Genomic DNA, 13185 nt, shown 5'->3' with positions numbered 1-13185 from the left:
TTAATCTTAAGAAAAATATTTATTTATTTATTTATGCATATAAGAACTGAGGTACAGACCAGAGGTGTGGGTGGTGAGAGGATTCACCAGAGACAGAGTGTGGAACAGAACAGGCAGACTGACTGAAATACACTGGTGAGGGGAGCAGCAGGCAAGACAGGAGAGGTCTGCTCTGCCATGTGGGTAGCGCCCTGTCCTGGCCAGGGATTGAACTCATGCTGCAGAGGGTGCAGATAGATAACTTCACAGTGCTGTGCTTAACACCTTGCACCACCAGGGAGGCCCTGTGTAATTTCATCTTTCCAAAGCATGTCACTGGTTTTATCTCCCACTATTACTTGTTCAATAGAATGGTGTCTGAAGTACTTTTGGACACTGCCTAAAAGTGGCTAAAGTCATCGTCAGTTAACACATTTAATGTGGATCACAAAATAAATTTAGGGAGTTGAATCAACTTTTCAAAAACAATGTAAACTAAAATAAAAAGTATCAGAGTACACAGTACATGGAACTAAAAGTATTCTCTTAAGAAACTTTAGTTTTAACAATGTAATTATTAATACATATTATAAAATATGTGTGCACATGTGCTTGTTTAAAAATAGCCACTGTTTATAGAATTCTGTTAGAGAATTTCAGAATGCTCAGCTCATTCTCTAGACATTGACCGCTGTATATTTTGCCAAATAACTTTCCTTTGACTCCCTCAGAGCCTTATTATATTGTTTCACTGCTTAAAACAGTGCTATCTTTAAGGGGATTTTTTCTTTTTCCCTTTTTAAAAAGAGAATGCTACACTATACTGTCTCCTGGTAGTTAAGACACCAAATTCCTGGTGCTGAAATCCCATCTTTTCCCTTAAGTATAATAGCAAAGTAACTTTGAACAAATTACTTAGTCACTCAGTGCCTGTTTCCTCATTTGCAGAATGGGGATATAGTACATACCTTAAAAGACTGTTGAGAGGATTCAATGAATTGGTATCTGTAAAATACCTAGAACATTACTGGGCAGATAAGTGCTATTATCTAAGAAATCTTATGCTAGAGAAATCTTATGCTAGAGTTGAAAAAATTTCAGCAACCTATATTTGAGTTACCTAGCTTCATGGATAATAAATTGTTATCTCTGGCCAGACTTAACCACCTTCCTTATAAGCAAAAATGGGGATGGTTCAACCATTGCTGTAAACATAGACTGAGTGCTGGTACTGTACTTCAAGTTTTATGAACTTGAAGTTGGGACTGTTGTCTTTGTCCTCCGCACCTTGCAGAGTGTCTGGTACAGAGTGTGTAATAAGTATTTGCTGAATTTAATCAAAACCACAATGAGATACCACCTTACATCACTGAGAATGGCACATATTAAAAAACAGGAAGCAACAAATGTTGGTGATTATGTGGAGAAAAAAAGGAGCTCTTCTACAATGCTTGTAGGAATGCAAATTTGTCCAACCACTATGGAAAGCTGTCTGGAGTTTCTTCAAACTACTAAAAAAATGGAGTTGCCCTATGATTCAGCAATTCCACCCCTAGGAATGTACCCAAAGGACACAAAAACACTAATTCAGAAGGATACCTACACCCCTATGTTTATTGCAGCACTATATAAAATGGGTAAGATATGAAAACAACCCAAATGCCCAAAAATAGATGACTGGTCAAGGAGAAGTATCAAGAAGATACTATTCAACAATCAAAAACAGATAAACTCATGCCATTCGCCACAACATGGATGGAGCTGGAAGGGATCATGCTCAGTGAAATAAGCCAGAAATAAAAAGAAAAATACCAGATGGTCTCACTTTTAGGAGGTATATAGAGGATCCAAAAAAGGGATCCAGAAAATGAATAAGTAAAGAGTAATTATAATAAATATCAAAAAAACAAGCAACTATAAACCAGAGACATTCTATGAGGGAGGGAAAAGAGGAGCAGTATCAAAACAGGAGTAGGGAGAGCACAAGGGACTAGGGTGATGGTACACAGATAAATTGGTGCTGGGAATTTTACAGGGAGTATAATCAAGATGAGAAAACATACATTGTACAGAAATGAAGAATGATGTAAAAAATACATAAAGTAAAAAAAAAAAAACAAAAAGAAAAAAACAATAACCAGTTTAGTAATGTAGGAGGTTACAAAATCAGCACACAAAAATAAGTAGCCTTCTTATATGCAAACAATCAGTCTGAAGAAGAAGAATTTTGAAAAAAAAAAATCCTGCTTACAATTGTAACAAAAAATTAAATACCTGGGAATAAAACTAACAAAGGAAGTGAAAGACCAATATAAAGAAAATTATATGACATCATTAAAAGAAATAGGAGAAGACACAAATTATGAATAGTTATACCCTGCCAGTGTCTATGTGGATGAGTGAGGTTCTAGATCCATGTTTGTGAAAGTGTCAGAGCATTCAGAGGCCTTGAATGGTTCCACAAGCCTCACCTGGAGCAGCAAAGACCTTATGACCACCCACAGGACCCAAACAGTGCCTGCCCAAACTGGCAGAAGTCTTACAACCTTCTACTGACCCCCTCAAGCACCCAACCAGACCTACAAAGGCCTTGTGACTTCCCACATAATCCCTACCAGCACCCACACAAAATGCTAACACCCTTGGCCTGCATCAGAGAGTGGCCAGAGTCCTCATAACCTTCTTTAGACCTTACTAGCAGTTTGCTAGATAGATCAGAATCCCAATCAGTGAGTGGTGAGGAGCTATGCCCAGAAGAAACTTCACATACAACAGCTGGGTTCCAAAGCTAATAACAGGCAAAGGAAAAACCCAGCAAATGTCAACATGAGACGTCAAGTGAATGGTATAACACAGTAAGAGAAAAAAATCACCAGAACACCAAGTCATAGACATGTAATCTATGTTCTTCCTATCAGATACAGAGTTTGGAATTGCAATGATTAAGAAATTCAAAGAAATGGAAGAAAACTCAAAAACACACAAATGAATGTTCTTAGGTATTAAAGCTCTGAAGATGGAAAATGAAGCTCTAAATAAGATAAAAATGGAGTTTCAGGATTTCAAAAGAGAAATACAGAAGAAAAAACTCAGGAGAAATTCATCAATGTAGAATAAACCGAGTGGAACAATAAGTCAGTGTAATTAAAGATGCAAATGAACAAAGAACCAAGGTAGAAAAGGAAAGAAACAAAATTTTAAAAATGTAGGAAAACTCCAAGAACTATATGATTCAATGAGAAAAGGTAACATAAGAATAATGGGAATACCAGAGGGGGAAGAGGGAGAGAAAGAAACAGAAAATGTTTTTAAAGAAATGCCTAGAACCTACAGATGGTAATAAATGTACAATGTACAAATACAGAAATCTTAAAGAAATCTGGCATTACTAGATAAAACAAAATTCACAGCAAGACATATGATAGTGATATTTCTAAAAATTCAGAACAGTGAAAGAGTAGTGAAGCTGGAAACAAGGAGGAAGCAGATAATATATAAACATACCCTAATCAGGCTAACATCAGACTTCTCTGAAGAAACACTATAAATAAGGAGAGAGTGGAATGGTATGTTTGACATACTTAAAGAGAAAAACTGTCATCCATGAGTATTCTATCCTTCAATACTATCTTTCAGATATGAGGGAGGAATAAAGGCCTTTTACAGACAGAGAAGCTCAAGGAGTTTGCAAACAATAAACTATGCCTCCAAGAAATAGTGAAAGGAGATTATACATGAAACCAAAAAGAGGAACATACACAAAGCCTAATAAGGAAATAAATTGAACCAAAAAACTTAAGAATAAAATGCAGCAACAGACTATTACACATCAATAATCACTTAAAACATAAATGGACTGAGCTCACCTATTAAAAAACACAAAGTATCCAGTTGGATCAGGAAATAGAACACAACTTTCTGCTGTCTCCAGGAGACACTGTAAATTCCAAAAACAAACATAGTTTGGGAAGTAAAGGGTTGGAAAACAATGCTACAAGAAAATGAGACTCTGAAGAAGGCAAGGACAGGGCCTCCCCTGATGGTGCAGTGGTTGAGCGCTGGGCTGTGAAGCTGCCCACAGCCTCTGCAGCGCCGGTTCAATTCCTGGCCACCGGCGAGGGTCCCACATGGCACGCGGACCTCTCCTGCCGCCTGCTGCTCCCTCAGCAGTGTATTTTGTCAGTCTGCCTGTCTGTTCCCCGCTCTGGCTCTGGTGAATCCTCTCACCCCCCCCCCCCGTGTTTATGAGTGTAACCAGTGCTTGTATAAATAAATAAATAATTTAAAAATAATAATAATAAAGAAGGCAAGGACAGCCATACTTATATCAGACAGATAGAGTTCCAGATAAAAAAGATAACAAGAGACAGGGAGGAATACTACATAATGATAAAGGGAATAATACATAGAGACATAACACTCATCATCATATATGTACCAAATGAAGAAGCACCAAATGCATTAGGCAACTACTATCAACTCTGAAAACAAGCATCGGAAAAAACATATTGTGCTATCCATCTCACCAATGGACAGGTCAACTACACAGAAACTAAACAGTGATAAAAATAGCCTAATATGGAGGATTAGACCTCTTGGACCTGATAGAAATATACAGAGCACTGCATCCCCAAACAGCAGAATACATACTTTTCTCATGTGCACATGGATATTCTCCAGAATGGACCATATACTGGGATACAAAACAAATATCATAATTTTTGAAAATTGAAATTACACCCAGCATCCTCTCAGACCTTAACAGTGTCGAGCTAGAAATCAACTATCAAAAGAAAGCAGGGAAGTATTTTCATACATGAACCCTGAACACACTACTGAAGGAACATTGGGTTAATGAGGAAATCAAAGAAAAAATTAAAAATACCTCAAGTGAAATGAAAACAAGCAAACAATCATCCAAAACTTATGGAATGCAACAAAAGTAGAACTATGAGAGTAATATATAGCAATATAGGCCCACATAAAAAGACAAGAAAGAGCTCAAAAAACAACCTTCTCTTTCAACTTGAAGAATGAAAAAAGGAAGCAAATCTGAAAGTCAGTAGAAGAACAGATATAATAAAAATCAAAGCAGAAGTAATTGTAATAGAAACAAACCTCTAGTAACACTCATCAAAAAAAATAAGAGAGAAATCTCAAATAAATAGAATCAAATTCAAAAGTGGAGAAATCACAACAGATGCTACAGTTATTCAGAGGATAATTAGAAGGATAATTAGAGTTTCCTATGAGCATCTATATGAAAAAAAAATTCAATAACCTAGAAGATATGGAAAAAATTCTTAGAATTACACAGTCATCTGCTACTGAATGGGGAATAAATGTAAATCTTGAACAAACCAACACAAACAAGGAAATTGAAATAGTAACGGATACTCTTCCAAAAAACAAGAGTCCAGGACCAGATGGCTTAACAAGTGAATTCTATCAAACTTTCAAAGATGAACTAACACCTATGAAACTCTTCCAAAAAATCTAAAATGGAATAATTCCACATACTTTTTATGAGGCCAACATGACCCTGATAACAAAACCAAAGACCACAGACACACACACACACACACACACACACACACACACAAATGAGATACCAAATGTCCAATGTCCCTAGTGAACACAGATGCAAAAATCCTCAATAAAATTCTAGAAAACCGAATCCAACAATGCATTAAAAGGACCATAATAAGTGGGATTTATTCCAGTAACACAAGGATGGTTCAGCACCCAAACTCAATCTAGTTTACCACATCAACAAAATGAAAGATAAAAACCATATCATCATATCAATAGATGCTGAGAAAGCATTTGATAAAATCCAACATACATTTATCATGAAAATTCTCAAAAAACTGGGGTGAATGAAACATACCTTAACATAATAAGAGCCATTTCCAATAAACACACAACTAATATTCTCAATGGCGAAAAACTGAAAGCTTTTACATTAATATCTAGTACAAGACAAGCATATCCACTCTCACCACTGCTATTTAACATAATAGCTAAAGCTCTAGCTAGAAAAATTACATGAGAGAAAGCTTTAAAAAATCAACATATATAAATCAATTGTCTTCCTATATACAATGAGATAAAAGAAGAAATTAAGAAAGTGGTCCCATTTAAAACTGCACCAAAAATAATTAAATAACTAGGAATAAACCCACAAAGGTGGTGAAAGATGTATACAATAATAATATAGGACAGGGCCTCCCTGGTGGTGCAGTGGTTAAAGTCTCAGCACTTTCAAGCTATGGACAGTCACTGCTGGTCGAGTTCAATCCCCAGCCAGGGAGCTAACCCACATGGTGCAGCAGATCTCTCCTGTCTCACCCACTGTTCCCCTCAGCAGTGTAGTTCAGTAGATCTGCCTTTTCTGCTCCCCACTTTGTCTCGGGTAAATCCTCTTACCCGCTTCACCTCTGGTCTGCACCCCAGTTCTTGTATGCATAAGTAAATAAAAATAAATCTTTTAAAATAATAATAATATAGAACATTGCTGAAAGAAATAAAAGAAGACACAAAGAAATAGAAAAAAATCCCTGCTCATGGATTGGAAGAATTAGTAATGTCAAAATGGTCATTCTGCACAAAGCAACATACAGATTCAACACAATCTCAAAAAAAAAAAAAAAAATCAATGACATATGTAAAAGAACTACTGAAAAACACTATTGAATTTCATATGGAATCACAAAAGACCCCCAAATGGCAAAAGCAATCTTGGCAATAAAAGAAAGAAAATGGAGAGTTCATACTTCCAGACCTTAAATTAAATTTTGAAGCCACAATAATTAAAACAGCTTGGTACTGAAACAAAAGCAGACTCATGGATCAATGGAATAAGCTTGAGAGCCCATAAATAAACCCACACACATATGGACAGTTACCTATGACAATGGAGCCAAAAACATACAATAGAACAAGGATAACCTGTTCAGTGAATGGAACTGGTAAAACTAACTGCTATATGCAGAACAATGAAACTAGACCATGATCTTATAACATACAGAAAAATCTATTAAAAATGGACTGAACCCTGAAACCATGGAATACATAGAAGAAAACATTGGCAAAATATTTCATGAAAAGTAATGCCTTTAGATACATAAAAGAAATCATAACTAAAACAAAACCAAAAAAACACCCTAATGAATGGGAGAAATATTTGTGCACCATACATCTGACAAAGGACTAATATCAAAAACATACAAAAAACTCATAAAACTCCACAAAAACAAAACAAATAATCAGATCAAAAAGTGGACAGAAGAAATAAACAGACATTTCTCCAATGAAGACATTGAGATGGAAAACAGGCACATCAAAAAAAAAAAGTTCACATTAATTTATTATTAAAGAAAGGAATATCAAGATCACAAATCAATGAAATAGCATCTCACACCTGTAAGAATGGCCTATATAGAAAAGCTGAGAATCAACAAGTGCTGGTGAGTGTGGGGAGAAAGGGAAATCCTCAGGCCTCCCTGATGGCGTAAGGGGTTAAGCACCGCAGTATGAAGCAAGTGCCGCCTCTGCAGCATGAGTTCGATCCCTGGCAGGCCAGGGATCAACCCACATGGAGAAGCAGACCTCTCCTATCTTGCCTGCTGCTTCCCTCAGCAGTGTGTTTTAGTCACTCTGCCTGTTCTGTTCCCCACTCTGTCTCTAGTGTGTCCTTTCACCCCCCGCATTTCTGGCCTGTACCCCAGCTCCTGTATGCATAAATAAATAAATCTTTAAAAAAATAAAAAGAAAAGGAAATCCCCCTATATTGCTGGAGAGAATGCAAACTGGTCAAAAAAGTTCAAAACCAGGAAAGAAAACATACTACCATGTTTTTTGTAACACTATTTATTATAGTTAAATTATAAAAACAACCTAAGCACTCCCAAACACATGAGTGGATCAAGAAGATGTATTATATATACACAATGGAATATTACTCAGCCATCAAAACAATTGTGCCATTTGCAGCAACATGGACAGGGCTTGAAAGGATAATGCTAAGTGAAATTAGTCAGAAGGAGAAAGATAATTACCAAGTAGCATCACTAATATATGCAACATAAAGAAACTAAATTAAGATGCAGATAAAGATAAGCTTTAAAACAATCCTTGATAGCTGACTATAGAATTGAAGCACCAAAGGGAGAAGGAGATAGTGGAAGGGTAAGACCAAAGAGGGAAGGAAGCACGATGGTCTATGGTGGTGGAATATAAGTGAGTTGGTGATGGGTGCACTATGGTGGTAATACCTGATGTGGGTACCCCAATATTACCTCATTTACTAAATATACCAAATTTATTAATATTTCTTAATATTAATATTTATGAAAAATAAATTTCGGGCCTACCTGGTGGCGCTGGAGTTAAAGACAGTGCTATCAAGCTATTGGCAGCCACTGCAGCATGAGTTTGATCCATTCAAAAGAAAATATTTACTTAATGCTAAAGAAAACAGTAAAGGAGATGGGCTCTAAGAGTACAAGGAAGAAATCCTTTCTGATTGCAAGATAAACTATGCAGCAGGCTCCTAACAGCAGGCACTGGGACAGAGTCTAACTTGCAAGGATGTTGCATTTACAAGGAGCAATTTATAATGCTGCCTTCATTTTAGATAATTTGTCACAGCCTATTTCTGCTTGGAATAAATTGAATTCTTCCACTGGTGGCAAGTCCTTTCTCCTCCTCCTCCTCCTCAGGAATGCAAGAACAACTTTGAGCGGTTTTTCACTTGCTTAAGAACAGAAATTTAAGTGAAAGCTGAATCAGCCTTCTGTCAGTTTTTTTTTTTCTTTTTACATACTCTAAACTCACAAAAGATACCTCCAGACCAAATGGTATAGGAGAAAGTTGGACTGACAGACAGAACAAAGGTAAATGAATGTGGAAAATTAGAGGGTGGAACTGATACTTCCTAAATCCTTCTGACAAGATCCAAACAAAGGACTGTAAGAAAAATTAAGTTATCCTGGGATAAGGAGACTTTCTGCTATGGATGGGTGAACTGGCAAGGAGACAGAAGACAACATATCTGAATAATGATATATATTTCACAGTAAATGCCACTAGAGTATTTACATATACAGAACATGAGTCTATAATATTGAGTGGTTATAAATGCTCTGAAGAGTCAAGTAATGCATTTTTTGAAACTGAGTTTCTAATTTGTGTATCAAATATTTATGTATAATCTATGTATTTTCTTTGGCAATTGAAGATTCCAAGATGAGAAAAGTCATTGTCCCTGTTTGGAAAGATTGTTCAATAATAAAACTTGGAAGACACAACACAGATGCACATATGCGTGAGCACCACTCAGTGTAAGATGAATCATGAGTGGGAGACAGGAGAAGAGCAGATGTAAGGAGGGATGCACAAACAAGAGGCTTCTAAGGGAAAGTAATACTGAAGCGAGACCTTGAAAATTAGATGTTGAAATTTGATGGAGTTGAGGAAACCCTACCCCCAAAATATGGCACCATGGCATATTAAATATCCTAAAATGAAGGAATTTTTAAAATATATTTTATAATATATTTAATATTGTGTGTAATAAATATATATTTAGTATATTTTGTTACATCACTGTTCATTTTTGTACAATGTTTGATTTGTCGTCTCAGGTGTAATCCCCATAAAATTCTCACCACCAAGTCACCTATGTACCATTACTATAGTCTCTTGTGCTATTTCCTCTTGTTTTGATTCCTCTCCCTCCACCACCCCTGCTGTATGCCTCAAATTTATAGTTTGCCTGCTAGTTTTGTCTTTGTTTTCGGACCCCGTATTAGGTTCCCCTATATTCCTCCTTTAAAAGAAACCATCTAATATTTTTCTTTTTCTTTCTGACTTATTTCACTGAGCATAACCCCTTCCAGCTCTATCCATGTTGCTGAGAATGGCATGAGTTTATCTTTTTTTTAATTGCTGAGTAGTATTCCATTGTGTCTATATACCACATTTCTTGATCCAGTAATCTGTTTGGGGGCATTTAGGCTATTTCCTTATCTGCGCTATTGTAAACAGTGCTGTAATAAATATAGGCATGCAGGCTTCCTATTGAATTTATGTTTTTGTGTTCTTTGAGTAAATTTGAAGGATTTTTTTTTTTAATGGAAGATGCAGAAAGGTCAATGTGACATTCCCTCTTACTTCGCTGTTTCTAAGAAATAGATTGTAAAACTCCCATGTGAAAGGTCCTCTCCCATATAAGGACGATGAAGTAAAGGATGGGTTCAAATCTTGGCTCATCCCCTTATTAACTATGTAACTTTAAGAAAGGTGTTTAACTTCTCTGTGCCTTAGTTTCCTTCATTATATACAATATGGGGTAATAGCAGTATGTATCTCATAAAAGCATGGTGAGGATTATTTAATAAATAAAAAGATTTAGAACAGCATCTGGCATATTACAAGCCATAATTGACATATTCCAGTCCATAAGGTGCGTGTATGTGTGTGTGTGTGTGTGTGTGTGTGTGTGTGTGCGGGCGCACACATGCATGCACATGCATTAGGAAGTGAGGACTACTTTGGATAGGATGATAAAGGAAGATCTCTATGAGTAGGGACCTGAATGACAAGAAGCCAGCCATGAGTTCTCAGGGAAGAGGACTTCCAGGTAGTGGTACAGTAAAAAATCTTGATGTTGACTGACTTTGGAATAATAATGGAACAAAATTAAGGACTATGTGACTGGAACATAGTAAACCAGGGGAAGGGTGGTAAGAGATGAAGTCAGAAGTAAAAAAAAAAAAAAAAAAGCCATAACACAGACTTGGATAGCATTCTGAGTGCAATGGAAAACCATTAGAGGCTTTAAAGCAAGGGGCTGGGGGTGGGAGGAGAGGGATTGGGGTCAAAATGGGGGGGTTGCAATTGTATGGGGAATATAAAAATAAAATTTATTATTTAAAAAAATAAAATAAAGCAAGGGGGCTGTGTAACTTGATTACATTTTTAAAGCTCATCTGGCTGCTGGGTGGGAAATGGACAATGGGAGAGCAAGGCTCATTGCTCTCTTAGGAGGTCATCTCAATTTTTCAGAGGTGATGGTAGTTCAGATTAAGTGAGGTCCTTGAGAAAGTCCTACATCTGGACGGGACTCACAGCTGTAGGGTGAGAGAATTTAGGAAACAGCGAAGAAAATACTTGGGATAAAAATGAAAAGTTCTGTTTAAATTGAACAAAATTTAAGAATGCTATTTGATATACATGTAGAGTTGTCAAGAGGTAACTGGATGTCCAAACTGAACCCAGAGAGAGTTAGAGACTAGAAAGATAAACTTGGAGTCATGAGTACATAGATAGTAATTAGTAACTGAACTGGGTGAGATCACCTGTGCCATTCAGGCAAGGTGAGACCAAAATCATGGTGGGAAATTGCTGTGCAAAGTCAAAGTCTGTTCCACAAGGAATAATTGAAGCATGCTGATTTTTCTCCATTTTAATGTACTCCCCCTCCTTTTTCACACTCTTGCTGGCTTCTTTTTGCACAGCTAGTGGAACCTAACCATTAGAAACTGGTGGAAGGAGGAAATAGGTTATGTGGCAGTTCCACTCTGAGGTGTACGCCTGACCCCCAGAAGAAGATACCAGGAATAACTTTAAGACCTCAAACATTCTAAGTCCCCTCTGGAATACATGCTAAGCTCCCTCATCCCCAGATGAACATATGACCCATGAAGAAGCATGAACACTCACTACACCTATATACTGGGAATGCCACCCCCTGCCCAGCTTCCTGTTCAATCCAGACACCTCTTCCCTCTCCACTCACCCTTTAAGATCCCTAGCCCTGTAAGGGATGTGAAGGAAAATTTGAGCCAGCTCCTGCCTCCATACTTGATTGGTCATTTAATAAAATGTTTTCCCTACCATAAAAGTCATCATCATGGTGAAGGAATATCTGGTGCAGTGCACAAAACACACATTAGTTCTAATTTCAAGACCAACCTGGGTAGAAGTTGAGAAAATGAGCAAAGATGATGAGAAGAGGATAAAGTTTTCTTGCAGGCAGCTGATAGCACAGGGTAAACAGACTGGATATCTAATCAGAAGATAATGACAATGGTACCAGCTGCATCTTAGATGAGTAGAGTAGATGTGGCATTAAAAATCTACTGGGGGAGGGATAGGGTAGAAGGAGCCGATTGTTTGGTGGTTGATGGTGACTGGACATTTGCTGATGCACATGTTGTACCCTTGGAACCTATATAAAAAATAAACCCTTGGAACCTATAATGTTGTAAACTCATGTCACTTCAATTTTTAAAAAAGGAATAAAAAAGCTAGTTGGGGCTAGCAACCAGGAACTTGCAGGCTGATCCAGTGCTAGGCAGCAGTAGCAGCAACACTAGAGACCTTGGACAATGTTTGCTGTTACAGATGACACAGCACAAGGAGGCATGGGGTCTGGAGGCAGCCACTGACACCATTGTGTCACTCTTCCTTGAAGGTTTCTCTTGGCCCAACCTCCACACCTACCTAGGCCTCAGAGGCCTGGCTCGTCCCAGCACTATTGCCAATGTCTACTCTCTCAGTCAGCCCAAGATCAGGCCTAGACCACCTGAGCAGGAACTGCTATACAACAGTACTGGCAAAGCCTGGCCAACTGAGCCTGTTCATGTGCATTCTGATTCTGATAAATACTGTTTGCCCTGATTTGAAGCAGGTGGCAAGTTAATCCAATGTATTGTATACCTCTTCAAGTAAGACAGAGACATCACCTCAAACACAAATTTTGGGATTTTAGTTTGTACAAGTTCATTTTCATTTTTTTGGTGTGCTAAATGTCCAGACTGTAAAGATGGGTCATGTGATACCATTGATTTACTGGACTTCTTTTTCAGCCTCTGATGATTCAGCTCTGCAAGTAACTCTTCTCCCATAACACCAAAATGTAACTACAGTGAAGTTTTGTCTCTGTTGATTGCTATACTGCTTTCCTGGTGTGAATTAGTGGTTGTTTTGTCTTAGGCTACAACCATGAGTTGCACATGTTGGTTTTAATGACTTCAGAATTTCCTCTTGTGGCAGTGAGGATTGTGCATGTGATTTCATAATATGTAATTCACCACTGGGAACTCAAACATGAAGAAACATGGGAAGAAATGGAATGCAGGTCTATTAGAGAGCTAATTCTTTTGGTACTGAACCTCATGCACCATATTCATATGTTGT

Source organism: Talpa europaea, assembly GCF_964194135.1.
Source record: "Talpa europaea genome assembly, chromosome: X".
NCBI classification, from domain to species: Eukaryota; Metazoa; Chordata; class Mammalia; order Eulipotyphla; family Talpidae; genus Talpa; species Talpa europaea.
Note: the sequence above shows the minus strand (reverse complement) of the source record.